The sequence below is a fragment of the Sorex fumeus genome, unplaced genomic scaffold (genome assembly GCF_029834395.1).
Source record: "Sorex fumeus unplaced genomic scaffold, SorFum_2.1 ptg000086l, whole genome shotgun sequence".
Classification (NCBI taxonomy): domain Eukaryota; kingdom Metazoa; phylum Chordata; class Mammalia; order Eulipotyphla; family Soricidae; genus Sorex; species Sorex fumeus.
Genome location: NW_026606143.1, coordinates 37,069,843 through 37,088,264, shown reverse-complemented (window position 1 = coordinate 37,088,264; position 18,422 = coordinate 37,069,843). Strand labels below are relative to the sequence as shown.

At 40.9% G+C, this 18,422-nt stretch overlaps 1 pseudogene; it reads right to left on the bottom strand.

The window, feature by feature from the left end:
• Positions 1-296: 296 nt before the first annotated feature.
• On the bottom strand, positions 297-16,949 carry LOC130039297 (F-box/WD repeat-containing protein 1A-like; annotated as a pseudogene).
• Positions 16,950-18,422: the final 1,473 nt, after the last annotated feature.

The following is an 18,422-nucleotide window of genomic DNA, read 5'->3' as shown; positions in this document are numbered from 1 at the left end:
CAGTGCTCTGAGTCCCCACAGGATCTCAGCTTATGAAAGTAATTTTTTACCCTGTTCCCTATCTCCTGTTGTAACATCCCTTGTCATGTGATATGATTGGCCTCATAATCAAGAAGGCCAAAGAGGATAAGGAATACATAGAAGAAGAAGAGTAGGAGAGGCAGGGAGCCAGGAGCACCATGACTTCTCTTGGCTCTGATGCACAGGCATATGCCCACAGCTGCATCCAGGACCCAGGTGTTCACTAGATACCAAAGGTCGCTCTGAAGGGAAACTATATTTTTTCTGCAAAAACACTAAATATATTTATAAGTTGTCTTTGTCTGGAACCAAATGAGGAAGAAACAGGTGCAGAGGGGAAAGGGAAGTGAGGTAAGGTTTAAAAGTTCCAAACATTCATGAAAGATAAAAGACATCTTCGGATAACAGCACGGAAGCAGTCAGCTGTGCTGAGTAGACCATCCCGGGTCGAATGCAGACCAACTGTGTCCCAATAGGAATCTCAAAGCCCTGCTCCTCGTCTAGTCAGAGAAGGTGTGTAGTAGTTTAACTGTTACTGTTGTTGCTCATCCTGGTATTGGCAGATACATTAAATACCACAACTTTAATGAATCCGGGGCAAATATGAAGTCAGTTTATGATTATTTACCTGGAAATATAAGTGTATGTTCAAGAAGGGGATCAGGGGGTTCTACTTGGGTTGTTGGGTCGTTTAGGAAATCCCAGATGAGAATTGTGTCATCATGTGAACTACTGACAATCTGGAATTCATCAAACTGGAGTCAGAAAACTCTTCCAGAATACTCCACAAGGGTCCATAGACAGAGAGTCCCTATGGGAGCACGAGGCTCTAAAGCAGCTACAAGATCCCACACTTTAATTTTTCCATCATAGGCCCCGCTGACTATTCTCTTGTTATCAAATTGAATAAAATGCACCAATTCTCCGTGGCCTTCTAATACTCGTAAGCATGCACCACATTCTATGTCCCATAATCTGATGGTGTTATCGGACGAGCCACTCACAACCAGCCTGTCTCTACTGCAAACAGGCAATGCCGCGTTTGTGTCCATTTAAGGTTCTTACAAACTCGCAAGTACTTGTGTTCCATACCTTTATAGTCCTGTCTCCAGATGCAGAAACAATGTACTTGTCATCAAAATCTACAACATTGACAGCAGCTCGGTGTCCAACCAGCACCCTCCGGAGGGTGATGTCAGTTGGGGACACCATATCTCATACAACAATGGAACGGTCTTTGGAGCAAGTCACCATCATGCCATTATTGAAACGCAAGTGTAGAACTGCTTCACAATAGTGAATCAATGTGTTTAGCATTTCACCTGTATTTACATCCCATACCCTGACAGTGGAATCCGATGATACGGTTGTGATCACCCTCTCGTCATACTGGAGATACAGCACAAAGCCCGTGTGGCCTGTGAGAATTCACTTGCATTCCAATGTGCTTTTATCCCAGATCTTGATGGTATTATCTCTAAGGCAGTGGATTCTCTGTAAACGATGTCTTGGAGGAGACAAAGACCTTTCCTTGTCAATTTTTCATTGTGAAGTGGTTGATTGCTTTTTTTCTGAGGTATAAAACTCACACTCAGAAATGTAAAGCACATAAAAGTAGATGATTCAAAGCACTTGACCAATGTCTACACAGTGCAAACACTACCCAGCTCAAGATGGAGAACACTTCCAGCACCCACGGAGGCTCCTTCATTGCCCTCCCCGTCAATAAAGCCCTTCTTTCTCATACCACACAACAGGGCCCATCATTCTAACTTGCACCTCACCTCTTCTTGAGTGTCATGGAAAGCACATACTGGGTCTGGTTTCTCTAGTTTATCCTGATGTGAGGGAGAATTGTCTATGGTGTTGTATACATCAACATTGCTCCCTTTGTTGTACTGTAGCACTGTCCTTCCATTGTTCACCGATTTGCTCGAGCGGGCACCAGTAACGTCTCCGTTGTGAGACTTGTTACTGTTTTTGGCATATCAAATACACCACGGGGAGCTTGCCAGTCTCTGACGTGCGGGTGGGATACTCCGGTGGGATACTCTCGGTAGCTTGCCCAGCTCTCTGAGAGGGATGGAAGAATCAAACTCGTGTTGGCTATGTGCAAGGCAAACACCTTACCTGCTGTGCTATCGCTCATTTGTTGTTATTGAGGAATTTCCATCATATGACTATGCCACAATTTATCTTCGATTCTACTCTCAGTGGATGCTGTGTTATTTCCAAGTAAGTGCTACTATGAATAAATACACCGAGCCATGCTTTTTTTCCCCATAGGAATAAACAACTTTCCCCCTTAGGATGTACCAGAATTGCCGGATCCCAAGATATAGATAGGCATTTATCTAGGATTGTTAGATACGAAGACTCTGCTTGAGGTTATTCAGATACCTTTTGTAGCAATAGGCTACGTCTCTTTATAAACCACAGAATCATTTGCTTTCACACTGTTATTGTTAACAGTAAAAACTTGGATAGCATGAATATAAGAATATCATGCATATGTCTTCCAGAAAATGAATGCCATTTATTTTCCACCAATGATCTCCACCTATAGATTTGTCCCCATGGAGAAAAATTAGAATCTTAAGCAGTGCAGATTTTATCCTCTTCGAATTTCAATCTAATTATGCAGAATACCAAGCTCGTAAACAAGTTTCAGCTACTTGCCAGTTCACCGAGACATTTAATTAGCTGTTTCTGTTCTCACTCTTCTAGTCCCTCTGGAGATGCACAGGTAATACAATTAATGAATTAAACATTCTTTAATATTCACTTGTCAAAAGCGAATATTAAATGAGTGGTTTTAGACAAGGTTGGTCAATTTATATGTACTTAAATTTCTCTCCAAATTAACTATGTTGTCACATTATGGATTATGGGTCTCTCAGACAACTTATACTGGCTACATGGATACATTTTAAGTCTCTGTGGAATTGTGTGATTCAATTGTGACTGGGAGGAAGGCGTGATGGAAGGGAGGATGGAAGGAAGGGAGGATGGAAAGAAAGGTGAAGGGAAAGAGGGAACTAGGTAGTGTGAAGAATAACCCATTTTCATGTAATAATTTTACATGCACATTTCACTTGAGGCAACCCCTTTTCCACCTTCAAGTCATCAGTGCAATAACCCAAAATATCTCAAAGGTTGAAAGGATCAAATATCACTCTGGTGGAGGGTGTGGTGTTGGAGCATTGTATGCATAAAATCTGATCATTAACATTTTATAAATTATGTTCTCTTGCACAGCACTGTAGCACTGTCCTCCTGTTGTTCATCAATTTGCTCAAGTGGGCCCAGTAACGTCTCCATTTTTTTGAGACTTTGTTACTGTGTTTGGCATATCAAATACGTCACGGGTAGGTTGCCAGGCTTCGCCGTGTGGACGAGATACTCTCAGTAGCTTGCCGGGCACTCTGAGAGGGGCGGAGGAATCGAACCCGGCTCGGCTGGGCTGGCCTACCACTGTTTATAAATTATGGTGTCTAAAATTTAAAACTTAAAAACAAAGACCAAGCTTATCATTATCAACTTTCTCCTCAAAAATCTTAAGAGACACATTCTGCACAGATTCACGGCTCTACAAATTCTAAAATCTATTCCTAGATGGACATTGGGTGTATCAAATTAAAGAAGCAGTAGGTCTCAATAGATTAGATGAGTATTTGTATGACTGAAATCCTTTATATCCATCTCAGGAAATGTACAGAACCATTTCCAAGTAAAGATGATGCATATTTTTGTGGGCTCATGCTATTCTCTCTATACTATTCCCTCTATAGCAGGATACCTATGAAGAGAAGAGTTTCAAATTGCCAAAGAAAAACAATACATGGAACACTCCATTGGTTTCATAAATCAAACAAGAATTATTTCAATCCATGTGACTAGAGTCAGGTATACATAAGATAGCTTATAGGAAAAACTAGTGACAAATCATACATCCAGCAGAAAATTTAGACATTATCAGAGAGAAATTCCAGGTCCCAAAGAATTTTTCTTTCATTGTTTTGGGGGAGGTCACACCTGGTAGTGCTCAGACACAACTCCTAACTCTGTGATCGCAAGACCATGTGCTGCTGAGGGTGTCTAACCCAGGTCCCCTACATGCAAAACATGTTCTCACCTCATTGAACCATCTCTCCAGCCCAAATGGTATAGTGATTTGCCTAATAAATTGGGAAGAAGAAAATAAGAAAATAAAAATTGAGAAGCTATACTGACCAGAAGCTTATGTATCTGAATGTATGGGTATATTCCTGGCCACTATGTATTATGCACTATGCCCTCCCGTTGATCGTCGATTTGCTCGAGCGGGCCCAGTAAGTCTCCATTGGAGACTTTGTTGTTACTGTGTCTGGCATATCGAATACTCTCGGCAGCTTGCCAGGCTCTCCGAGAGGGGCGGAGGAATCGAACTCGGGTCGGCCATGTTGGCCGTGTGTAAGGCGAACGCCCTACCCGCTGTGCTATCGCTCCAGCCCATGCACTATATATTATGCTAAATATTTCTACAATATAAGTTTGTTTCTGTATAGTAACATTATTTCTAGTTTACAAACCAGGACACTATAAACAATAGTTATCCCTGAGGTTAGGAAGAGGAAGTGCTATATTATTTTAACATTTTAAATTTATAAAAGATTTTATAAGTTCATTTTTTAATTTAAAAGTTTCTATTTATTTTTACACTATGGAAACTGGCTGGAGCGATAGCACAGCGGTAGGGCGTTTGCCTTACAAGTGGCCAACATGGCCGACCCAAGTTCGATTCCTCCACCCCTCTCGGAGAGCCCGGCAAGCTACCGAGAGTATCTCGCCCTCACGGCAGAGCCTGGCAAGCTACCCATGATATATTCAATATGCCAAAACACAGTAACAACAAGTCTCATGATAGAGATGTTACTGGGCCCGCTCGAGCTAATCGATGAACAACAGGAGGACCGTGACCGGATTTATTTTTAAATAAAATTTTTAAGTAAAAACTATTTTTAAATAAAACTCTTCTTATTCAACTTTTAAATTCACAAACTTTCTATTTTAATTGGTTTTAATTTAATTCTAACTGATTAAACAAGATTAACATATTGTTTTTAGTTAAAAAAAATTAGTGAGTCTGTGATTGGAGAGATAGTACAGAAGTTAAAGTACTTGCCTTGCACATGGCTGAGTTGGGTTCAATTTCCATCACCACGTATGTTCCCCTGAGCACCACCAGAAGTGATCCCTGAGCATAGAATCAGGAGTAAGTCTTGGGCTTTGCCAGGTGTGGGCTCAATACAACAACAAAAAGTGTGAGTCTAAAAGATACAAAATTCAGATTCCATAAAATATTCTTAAATTTGACTAACCAAACCAAACCAAACCAACCAACCAAACAAACAAACAAAACACCTGCTTAGAAAGATTAACAACAAAATATTTTTGTTTTGTTTTGTTTTGCTTTTGAAGAGACACACCGGCTATGCTCAGGTCTTACTCCTGGCTCTATTCTCAGGGAACACTCAGGCAGGCTCAGGAATCACATGTGATGCAGGGGATCAAACCCAGGTTGGCCACATGCAGGACAACAGCCCTACCCATTGTACTATCTCTCCTATACCCCCCAAAAAATTGAATAGGAAACTGGGAAATATTTCCCTCAGTTGGGTACCAATTTTAAAGAGCCCGTGCTACTTAATAAGAAAAAGCAGAACATAAAAATGGGAAAAGAATGAGCAGTTTCCAAAACCAAATTAAAGTAAAAAAAATGTGAAAACATGCTGCAGTACACTTGTGATTCATACAATGCAAGAAAAAAAGAATATTCTTATTTTTTCCTGCAGGTGCTCAGGGCTTACTCCTGGCAGTGCTGGGGAGACTATTCGTGGAGCTGGGGATCAAACCAGTGTCAACTATGTGCAAGGCAAGAGCCTTAACCCCTGTACCATCTCTCTAGCCCAAAAGAGAATTTTTTCATCCATCAAGCGAGAAAAAAATTTTCATAGGTTAATATCCAGTGTTTTTGAGAATGTGTGGTGATGAAGGGGAAAACTGTGTGTTTTCCCATATGTTGTTACTGGAGTATAAAGAGTCATTTAGAATCAACTGGATACTAACAAACAAAATTATTCAGACTTTAGTTCAATAATTTTATCATGCAGAATATGTCCAACCAGCCCCTTCACAATGAGTAGATAGAGGATGCTTCTGACATTATTTAAGTATAAAGAACTTGAAACGCTTTAAAGTCTTGACTAAAAGCATAGAACATTAATTCTGTAAAACTTGACAGAGCTTTAAAAAATGAAGCATTGTGTTTATGTGAAAGGGGCAACGCATATTATTAAATGAAATTGTAAGGAAAAAACAGTTTATGTTGTAAAATCCTTCATTGTCATTTAAGATTATGTGTGTATCAATGTTGCCACAATGAAAGATAAAGACATGCAGACATAGAAATTGTATATATTGCGAAGGATAGATAAGGAAACATAAAAACGTTTTTAGTAAGACTGAAATCAGAGTGAGGTGGGTGAAGTACTCACTCCTGGTCACTAAATTCACAAGAAAACTATGAAACTCAAGCACCAAACAATAATGCTTTAATGAAATATTTCTAAAAATCCAAAATGAATTCCAAAAATCCATAATTAAAAAAGTTTTTTTTCAGGGAAAACAACCTGTCATTGTTTTATGACCTGTGATATATCCTTGGGCAAGGATGTTTTATACTCTTGAAAGTGAGTGTCTCTCTCCAGAACAGGTGGCAGGATTGTTTGCTGTCCCATGTAATAAAGAAAATGCCTCCATCTGGGGTAAAATTCAGGCATGTGTGCTGATGATGCACTAAAAGATGTTTGTTTCCTAAGACTGAGATTCATCAGTTGTGACACAAATCCATTGTGTGTGCACATTCACAAGGGCCACTCCATGCCACCTTTCTGGGGTTAGCAGACCAGTGAAACTAGCATGAACATAAAATTCAGGCTTCATGCTGTGCTGTGAGTAATATAGATCTTTGTCTCTTACTCAGGGATTTCATGTTATCTGACGTCAATGAAATCTACCCAAATTTTTCAGGTTAGTAAAATTCATAGTGCTTTCACAATTGTGGACAAGTAAAGGGCTTTCCCCCATTTCATAAAAAAAGCATTTGTAAAAAGATTTGGGGCTTAGAGAAATAGAACTGTGTATAAAGGGAAGATAAAGACAGAAAAGAGACTTGGACTGGAGCTTAGATGCCATATCAGTGATTTGAACTGTGGTCCAGAGCCTTCATAGAGCCAGTGGAATTTTTTTTTCTTTTTGGGTCACACCCGGCTTTGCACAGAGGTTACTCGTGGCTCGTGCACTCAGGAATTACTCCTGGCAGTGCTCAGGGGACCACATGGGATGCTGGGAATCGAACCAGGGTCGCCGCGTACAAGGCAAATGCCCTCCCCGCTGTGCTATCGCTCCAGCCCTAAAACCAGTGGAATGTTTTAAGTCAAAATAGAATCCTTTCACATTTGCTTATTAGAAAAAAAATTCACTCGGTGGCAGAGTGGGGTATAGACAGTCACAAATAAGCATTCATAAACTGATGAAATAATAATAAAAACTATGCTTAGCACTGCAGTATGCACTGATTCCTGAGTGCCTAACAAAGTGGTAGATTTCCCAGTTCTAACTGTTCTTTATTCTAATGAGAAAAGAAGTTATTTCATACTTCATTATATTCACACATAAAGGAAATTAAGTTAGACAAGTAAATTAACTTGAAGTATAGACAAATGTAGGCATAGAGGAAACTGACGCTCAAGAACGCCAATCAGATCCAAAGTTCTTAACTAGTTAGGTGGGATTTTGATGAAATGTGATTTGAATGAGTCACTTAAATTTTGAAGTTGTTAAGAACTAGCTTAAATAACTGGGCTTACCAAAGATAGGAGGTAGTGGACGGTGGTCTGAAGAGGCCCCTGAGACAATGGTGGAGGGAAGTCAACATTCTAGTGGAGTGTGTGGTGTTGGGAAATTGTATGCATGAAATCCCACCATGAACAGAATCGTAAATCATTTGCTTTCAAATAGCAAATACACTAATAAATACATTTCTAGGTTGGGATCTTCTCTCCAATATGGACTCAGATTTTTACACTGCATCAGATGTTTGCTTATGCCTATATTTATCTTAGCTTTATGTGGCTATAGCACCTTCCAAGCATATTATTGTCACATCTATTTTATTTCCTCCAGATACATTGCCTTGCCAGTGAACAAGTTGAATCTGCATAGTTTTATTTTTTTTCACATCAACTCAAACTCTCTAGAACTGTTTTTATAAGTTTGTCTTCCTAGTGTAGGAAAACCTTCTAATTGGGTATCAGTGGAGAATTTAATGAACTTACTGTTTACTCTCTCTTCCAGGCCACTAATGAAGACTTAAAATTTCCTTCTTTTTGTGATATCATATGTAACAAATTGGGCTAGAGTGATAGCACAGTGGTAGGGCGTTTGCCTTTCGCGAAGCCAGCCCAGCCCAGCCGGGTTCGATTTCTCCGCCCCTCTTAGGGAGCCCGGCAAGCTACCAAGACTATCTCGCCCGCACGGCAAAGTCTGGCAAGCTACCCATAACGTATTCAATATGCCAAACACAGTGACAAGAAGTCTAAAAAAAATGGAGACGTTACTGGGACCGCTCGAGCAAAATAGATGAACAGGAGGACAGTGTGACAGTGTGATGTAACAAATTAATGCGATCTTCAGAACACTGGGAAATTCTATTTTTATTTTTTATTTTAAAAACTAAGTAAAAATGCTAATTAGGCATGTCTGTAAAAGTTTTCCAAACATAATACATAGTGATTGTTTCATATGGACTATTTCATTAATAAATATAGATCGCCTTGTAAGTCCTAACAATATGTGTCAAAATTGAGAACTAGCTCCCTTTTCAGTTCATTTATTTGCCACCTCATCATGATTTAGTATTATGAATCATTATTTGTCAACACATTATGATTTAGCATTATAAATCATAAGTATTTTTATATAAGGATAAATTTACATGACATAGAATATACTTTAATTAAAACAACAGGGGACCAAATAGATTATTCTAACCCTCATGGAAGATAATGTTAAATAAACTATCTTATAATTCTATAACTTTATTCTCTACTTCATAGTTGGAACCATAAGGCATTACGTTTATATGGGAACTTGGGATGCTTAATATTGGTAAATATTTACTTTTCTTTATTAGCAAATTTATTTGGATACAGCTCCCATATCATATAATTCACTCTTCCATGAGAACCCATTCAATTGTTTATAGTACATTCAGAGTTGTGTAACCATTGTCAGAATTTTAGAAACTTTCCTCACTCCAAGGACAAATCTATGTTCTTGAATTATTATTAATCAATTATCTTCCCCTTCCCACATCCCCCCGACCTTATCCAAACACTAACTACTTTCTGTCTAGATTTGTTTATTTTGTTATATTCCTATATAAATGGAATGATGTAATTGTAGTCTTTTGTGATTGACTTCTTTTGCTTACACAGTATTTTCATCTTCCATCTGTGTTATAGCACATGTCATTGTTATATTTCTTCTCGTGGTCAAATAACCTCTCATTGTATGGATGTGCCAAATTGTATTTACTCATTCATCACTTGATAGCTATTTGGATAGTTTCCACTTCTTAGCTGCGAGGAACAATGCTATAAAGAATTATGTACAAATTTTTGTGTGGATATTGACAATTGTCTTGGATTTATACACAGGAAGGAATATCTGAGTCACAGGACAACTCTATTGAGAAACTGCCCCACTTTTCCATACTGACTGTGCCAGTTTCCATCTGTACAGGCAGGATATACAGGCTCTTGGCTTTTCCACAAACTTAAAATTTTCAGTCCCACCTGCTGTCATTTTGACATGGGTAAACAGATGAAAATGGAGTTAATGATCAGTCACACCTACGTGATTAAGCCTCCATAAAATCCTCAAAATATGGGGTTCAAAGAATTCCCAGGTAGGTGAATATACTCACATACAGGGAGAATTAAGCATCCCGGCTCCACAAGAACAGCAGTCCCTGAATCCAGTACTGTTCCAGACCTCATCTATATCCTTTAATTCATCCACTAAAGGAACTGATAAACATAAGTACTTCCCTGAGTTCTGGGAGACACTCTGGCAAAATCCAAATAGGAGTTCTGATTTTTAGTCAGTTGGTCAGAAACACAGGTGACAAGTTTACCTTGCTATTGGCAGCTGAAATGAGGTGGGAACAGTCTTGTAGGGCCAAGCTCATTCTGTGATCTCTGACACTATCTCCATGTAAATATGCTATTTCTGATTTTTTTCTGATTTTTGGGTCACACACAGTTGTGCTCAGGGCTTCATTTGGGGTCTGTTCTGGTGGGTTTTGGGGAACTACTTGCAGTGCTGGGGATCTAATCCAGATCCACTGTGTGAAAGGTAAGTGTCCTATCGGCTGCACTATCATTCCAGATCAAGAAAGAATATTTCTAATACCCAGACCCATTGCCCATTTTAATGGAATTATTATATTTACTTCTATTATTGATTTTGAGTGTTCTTTATATATTCTAGATGTAAGTTCCCTATCAGGTATGATTTTCAAATATTTTCTCCCATTCTGTGATTTATCTTCTGACTCTCTTGATAATGTTTTTTGAAGTGTGAAAGTTTTTAGCTTTAATGAAGCACAAAGAACCTAGCTTTCTTTTGTTGTGCCTTTGCTGTCACAGCTAAAAGTTCAAAATCGCAAATATGTACTTCTATATATTCTTCTAATAACAGTTACATATTATATTTAGGTCTTTAGTTCATTTCATTTATGTTATATATAAGGAATGGAAGCCAAATTCATCCTTTTACATGCAGCATACCTGTCAAAAATGATCTGTACTCAATGTAACCTGCATTTACTGACATTTTATCCATAACGTTTCCCTTTACCCTATATCTGATAACATTATTTCTATTTCCTCCTTTCCATCTGTGCTTGTAGGTCTTCAAGAGCAGGAAACACACCCACTATATAGAATTTATCTAGGGACAATCAGATTATTTCATCCACTCAACCACAATGAATGGCTAGGTGTAGGTATGTGACTTAAATAAAGCCAGTACTCTTCATCAGGGGGGCTGGAGCGATAGCACAGCGGGTAGGGCGTTCGCCTTACACGCGGCCAACATGGCCGACCTGAGTTCAATTCCTCCGCCCCTCTTGGAGAGCCCGGCAAGCTACCGAGAGTATTCGATATGCCAGACACAGTAACAACAAAGTCTCCAATGGAGACGTTACTGGGCCCGCTCGAGCAAATCGACGATCAACGGGAGGGCCTTTACCTTTTACCTTTACTCTTCATCAGAGTATGGACCCTGGATCTAGGGATTACAGGGGGGAAAAACCTTTTTCTTTGGATTTTAATCTGAGATGATTAAGACCTGGAGTTTTGTTTGCCATCTCTTTACCACCAAGGATTTGTGGGATAAAACCAATACATAAAAGAGCAGAGCCAAGAGATAGAAAGAAAATGATTCCTAATGATATATCTTGAATCAGGATGAGGACACTATTCGTATCTCTCAAAGAGGAATCGAAAGAGCTATGCTTGGAGTATCACGCTTCACTCAAATGAGAGAAAGAATCCGGAGTTCTGACTTCCATCAACGCTCAAGAATCAGGAACGCTGACTCGTTTGCCAAGGCATCGAAAATCAGATGGGCTGGACACGTAATGAGATTTAGAGATGACCGCTGGACTAGAGCCATTACCGACTGGATTCCACGGGACATCAAAAGATTGTGTGGCCACCCACCTACGAGATGGTCAGATTTCTTCATCAAGACCCTGAACGATCGATTTCATGTTCCTAGGACGAGCAGATGCCATTGGGCCATGCTAGCACGCAACAGGGATGAATGGAGATGTTATTGGCACCCCCTCGAGCAAATCAATGAGTAACGGGATGTCAAGTGATCAAGTGATATCTTGAATCTATAAGTTGATGTTTACCTGCTTCCAGTTTTTTCTTTTCATTTAGCTGACAAGCAGATCCCCTTTCTGGATCTGAGTTGGGTTTATAACTCTTAGAACACAAAGAAATATAACTTGGGCCAGAGAGGTAGTACGGTGGTTAAGGCATTTGCCTTGCATACCACTAAACTGGGTTTGACTCCCAACATCACAAACATCATTCGGTCTCCAAGAACTATCAGGAGTTATTCTTGAGCAGAGAGAGCCAGTAGTAGTTTCTAAGCTGCACAGATTGTGGCCCAAACCTTTCTCCCAAGAGACCAAAAATAATTATAACTAATATATATCATTGGTCTTTCAAACCAATAGATATTAGTTATCTATTATTCCTTTTCCCCATAAAAAGTTGCCGGTGGAAAATAGCAAGGAGTTCACATGCCTCTTACTAGAGAGAATATAGGCGAAAATCACATACAATCAGAATAACCAATGGCCCAAGCTCTTCATACAAATGCGGAGTAATGATCCTTCAAATTCAAGAGTGGAGTTCTGGCTTTCAATGTCATATTGTTTTTGTGTATCTAATAAACTGTCTGGCACATTGTGAGTTTTCGAGAAAAGCATGGGCGCGTGGCCATGCAGAGGACTCAAGTGTTCGGTGGTGGAGAGCCGCTTCCCCATGCTGGTCCACAGCGGTGGATGGATGAAGGACCAGGGAAAGGAGGAACAGGAACTGGGCCCCAGGCTGGTTGGTAAACAGTTTTTTTCTCTCTCCTCCCCAGTGTTGTCCCAACCCTCCCCTTATGACGCAATGGTAGAGGTAGTTTTTTTTTTATTAGTGAAACACCATGAGGTACAGTTATAGACTTACAAATTTTTGTGCTTGGGTTTCAGTTATACAATGATCAAGTACCCATCCCTCCACCAGTGCCAATTTTCCACCACCACGGGTTCCAGTATTCCTCCCATCCCCCATACCTCCATCTCACCCTGCCTCTGTGGCAGGGCATTCCCTTTTGTTCTCTCTCTCTCCTTTTGGGTGCTGTGGTTTGCAAGAGAGGCATTGAGTGGCAATCATGTTTGGTCTTTAGTCTACTTGCAGCATGCTTCTCCAATCCTGGGAGGATCCTCCCAACACCCTTTATTTGGTGCTCCCTTCTTTATCTGAGCTGCCTTTTCCCCTACCACATGGGGCTGGCCTCCAAGCCATGGAGCAAAATTCCTGGTACTAATCTCGGTCACTCTTGGGTGTTAGTCTCCTATTTTGTTCCCCAGATGAATGCAATCTTTCTGTGTCTATCCCACTCTTTCTGATTCATTTCGCTTAACATGATACTTTCCATGTAGTACCACTTGTATGTAAATTTCATGACTTCATCTTTTCTAACAGCTACATAGTACTCCATTATGTAAATGTACCAAAGTTACTTCTTTTTGGTCATGGCAGAGTTTGCTCCATAACCATGGTCTTAGCTTATTATACTTATGGTGCTTAACTTGTCTCCTTTCGATGCCAGGGTAGCTTACAGCATGCACTGGGTCCATTCAGTCCCTTCATTGGGACCCTGCTTTTGGAGTGCTATGAACTAAGGGCAATTGAGTCAACTAAATATGGATGCAGAGGAGTAAGTATTATTTTGGAGTCAATTAACTCCCGTTGTTAATTGTCATCAACTGTCTTCCTGTGTCTTTACAAAAAGGACTTTGCTAAATACACCATGCAAATGATATAAAGGAAAGAGAAAAGCAATATAAGATTATTAGTGCTTGATGGGATTGGGTGTGCTTCAGGAGCACTGCTGTGGGAGTAACTCAATAAACCTAGGCTTCCTGTGGGAGGAGTAAGGACAACCCAATGTTATCCAACAGCACATGATAGTTAATGAATGTAATGGATGGGTAGGGAAAATAAAGAGTATGTTATGAAAAGTAATTCTAGCACAGTGATATAAAATCCCTCATTCAGCAAGGATTAGATAATTCTTTTTCTTGAAAACATTCCAAAGCTCCTTTGATTGATGAAGGCTAAGTTTTAGATTATTTACTCATTCATTTAAATACAATTTACTGAACATCTACTAATGTCCTGGCATGGGGATCGGGGAGAGAAGAAATGGGAAGAAAGAAGAAACTTCTGTCAAAAAACCCTACAACCCTGGTTAAAGGGTGACATTTTCCCTGAAGTCAGATCCAATTAATTTTGTAACATCTTCTCTTGAATAGTGACTCAACTTCCTACATCAACATCAAGGAGGAAGAAAAGGAAAATAGAGAAAAGACAAGAATAGGATGATTATACTCTTTGATTCCCCATCATTATACATTTGAATTATCCTGGTGTTGATAAAGTGCTACATTAATTCCCAGACTAGACTCTCATTGTGTTCAGTTATGCAACAAACATAATCCAGCCTGGCTCCTTTGTGATCTACAAAAAAGAAAGGCTTCCACAAAAGTGCCCTCATTCAAAGGGAAGCTGCTAGAGCAGATGTGCCATCTGGGATGGTTTCCAGGAGTTGACAGTATACTGAGTTGGCTGCAGCTCCTGCTGCCACCAAGAGAGGGCTACTTTTAAAGCTGCAGTCACCTGTACCCACACAATTTAATCAGTGTTATGTCCAATGGTGCCCAAAATCTTGCTCTTCCACTTAGCATTGGTCCCACAGACCTCTCCTTTGCCACAGACAGGAGTGGGGTCTCTATATTGCATGCTACTCCACAGAGGAATGCTAAATTGGTCATATATGTTCTTCTGAGAGCCAATTGTTAAAATATGAAGACTTGTGGGTCAATTTTACTTACTTTTGTTCGCTTGTTTTTGGACCACACCTGGCTATGCTCAGGGCTTATTTCTAACTCTGTGCTCAGAGATTGCTCCTGATGCATCTCAAAGAACGAGAAGGAATGCTAGGGATAGAACCTGCATTCTATGTCATATGCAAGACAAGTACCCTTCCTTCTGTTTTATTTCTCCAGTCCATTGTGGGCCATTTTAAAACAGAACATATATATATCTATATAGCTATATATCTATATCTATATCTATCTATCTATCTATATCTATATCTATATCTATATATATATATATATATAGGCTGGAGCGATAGCACAGCAGTAGGGCATTTGCCTTGCACGCAGCCAACATGGCCGACTCGAGTTCGATTCCTCGCCCCTCTCGGAGAGCCTGGCAAGCTACCGAGAGTATCTCGCCCACACGGCAGAGCCTGGCAAGCTACCCGTGATGTACTCGATATGCCAAACACAGTAACACCAAGTCTCATGATGGAGATGTTACTGGGCCCGTTTGAGCAAATCAATGAACAACGGGAGGACCATGATTATATATATATATATGTATATATATATATTGCTTTTGGGGATCACACCCGGCTCTTTGGGGTCACACCTGGTGATGCACAGGGGCTACTCCTGACTTTGCACTCAGGAATTACTCCTTGCAGTGCTAGGGGATCATATGGAATGCTGGGAATTGAACCCAGGTAGGCCGCGTGCAAGGCAAATGCCCTATCCGATGTACCGCTCCAGCCCCAAACAGAACAGATATTAACAGGTAACCTATGTAAACTACAATTGTTGTCTTAAATGTTATTGTGTAGAACTCTGCACTTTTTAATAATTTTCCTGAATTATATGATCATTTAGTTGAAAGGGTAAGATGCCTGACAGTGCTTGGGGATACAAAATGCAGTGTCAGGGAACAAAGTGGGGTAGGCTGTGTGCAGGCAAATGCTTTACCTCCTGTACTATCTCTCTGGCCCCAAGGTCATTTTCTTGCAATTAATCACATGTTGAGACTCCAGCAGAAATCCTATAATGGTGTGCCCATCTTTTCCCAGTTTTGCATCAAGTAACTTGAATCATTCCTTGGTGAGAATGTCTAGACCATGAGGATCAACAAATATAACAGATCAGACGTTCTCCAACACTTTTCCCTAAGGAACTGATTGTGCCATGTTTACAAGCACATTTTTTAATGATCTACATTACTTATTCAATAAAAGAGTATACATTTTATAAGCATTAACTTCTCTCAATCTTCCTTACAACCCTATGGGAGACTGTTAGTCCCGTTGTACTGAGTCACAAGAGAAGTTCAGTGGCTTACACAAGATCACACAGCTGGTAGGATTGCAGTGTGGTTCTAGGCCTATGTTCTTCTTAACTCCTGCAGAGTCTTTCCTTTTCTGAAATAGCACACTTTAAACATCACTCTGCATCATTAGAGCTTGAGTGATTTTCTTACTTTCCAACCTCATTCTTATTGCTTTCCCAGGGTCCCAGCCCACTGTGCTAGCTGGTCTGAATCTACAAAGATTTGGGACCCAATGACGGGGTGGCCAACTGGGATTCTATATGCATTGTCATCCCCTACATCTCCCTCTTATTACCCCTGATGATTTTCTGGTTGCCTCACAATGCTACATCCAGTTACTTACATTTATTAACATTGTGATCCTGCAAAGATAATTTTATTTACTCTTTTCTCTGCCATCATTTTTCGATCCATAGATGGGGGCTCATAACTGACAGGTAACAGTGATGCCAAAGCCCTGCTGTGTATCAAACAACTGAGTTGAATTAGAATGAGCTCCCACTCACCTGCACACCTTCTCCCCTCTTTAGCTTGTGCTGCAGAAACCAATCCTGCTGACTTCATCCTGCCCACAACGCTCTCTCTACTCATCAGGGATGTGATGGTGGCCTGCTTCCAGGCAGGATTTTGTGGAGAGTAATCATTCCTGCTAAGATGCAGGATTGCTAGATGGTTCTGTCCGATCAATAGCAAGTCTTGCCCCCAGCAGGAATTCAATCCATCTTGGCTGCTTCGATGGGGCTCCTGAGGCCTGCACACTATGGAAAGACAATTAGTGATTTTCACTTCTTCGAGCTCTGTGAGTTTCTTACTGGCCCACTCCATTATGCCTACCTTCCCAAGTCCCTTTTGCAGCAAACCTCATTCTTCTTTCCTCTTAGTAAGAAAAACTGCATGAGGCTATTTCAAGGCTGCTCTGTCCCGCTCTCAACATAGATGTTTCACCTCTGACTCGTGTTCCCTAGCCAACTTCTTACTTTTCTGCTCTGTTCAAACTCGCAACCGGAAGAACAGAGAACTCTTGAAACAACTGGACTTAGTTACTCAGAAGGGACTCCGTCACCCAAAACGAGTTTTGGACCCCTCATTCCCCCATAGCATGAGTCAATAAAATTCTGTCAAGGCAGAGCAGATGGTTCTGGCTTTTCATGTCCTAGGTCTCTGCTGCAGCATGCAACTCTTCAGTCAGAGTCAGGAGGTGGCCAGAGATGACAGGCAGATTGATGTGGCTCGGGCCAGAAAACTATCTCTGTACAGCTTGGCTCACCTATGATTCTCACAGGCTGAAAATAGGATTCGCCTTTTGAACTTGTGGAGTCATTAAAAAAAATCCAAACCTGGGGCTGGACCAATAGCTAAGTGGGTAGGGTGTTTGCCTTGCATGCAGCCCACCCGGGTTCGATTCCCAGCATCCCATAGGGTCCCCTGAGCACAGCCAGGGGTAATTCCTGAGTGCAGAGCCAGGAATAATCCCTGTGCATCACTGGCTGTGACCCAAAATTTTAAAAAATCCAAACCTATTTGTAGTATGTTGGTTAGACACAAACGGGCTACAGGGTAAACTGGCCCCCAGGGTCATAGGTTACTGACTACTGCCTGTCCATAAATGTGAGGAACTGGAGTCTAGGGGGATCTAGCATGGCATTGTTGGGATACCAGGCACTGTCAATGAACACCTGTGCCAATGGGCCCAGGGGTACTAAGTAACAGTTTGGGGCAAGTACCTCCTAATAGCAATTTTTCATGTTTTAAAGGCTCCTGGTAATGAGCTGAGGACAGGTCTTCAGGGAAAAGCTCCATGAGCTGAAAGAGACCAATAGTCCCAGCATTTTGGGGAACAGGTGCCTGACTCAATACAGAGGATCTGGGTGAGCACCTCAGGAGCCACAACTAGCTCCTGGCAATAAGAATGCTGTCACTCTCTTCTTAACCTTACCCTGGTCTTTGGTTCTTAAGTCTCCTACGCAGAATGGTTCTTCTTAAGTCTCCTACGCAGAAGTGTGCGTGGGGGCGTGGAAACGCCACATTTCCCATAGTCCTGAGAGTGGCTGGCTAGCAGATTACATCCTGCCTGCTCTCTGCCCCAGCTGCTGTCCCCAGGGAGCTGATGTTCCCATTAGGCTTTTCTGGGAACTGTCCACAGCCATTCAGCTGTGATCTGTCTGAGGTCCCCCAGATGCCCTTGGGAATGAATGGCTCTCTGATTTATCCTTTTACGGTGGGGGGGGGGGGTGGTTCACATCCTCATTTATTTTCTTGGGAATAGTAAATGTCTGAGTCACAATAAATGAGATGCCA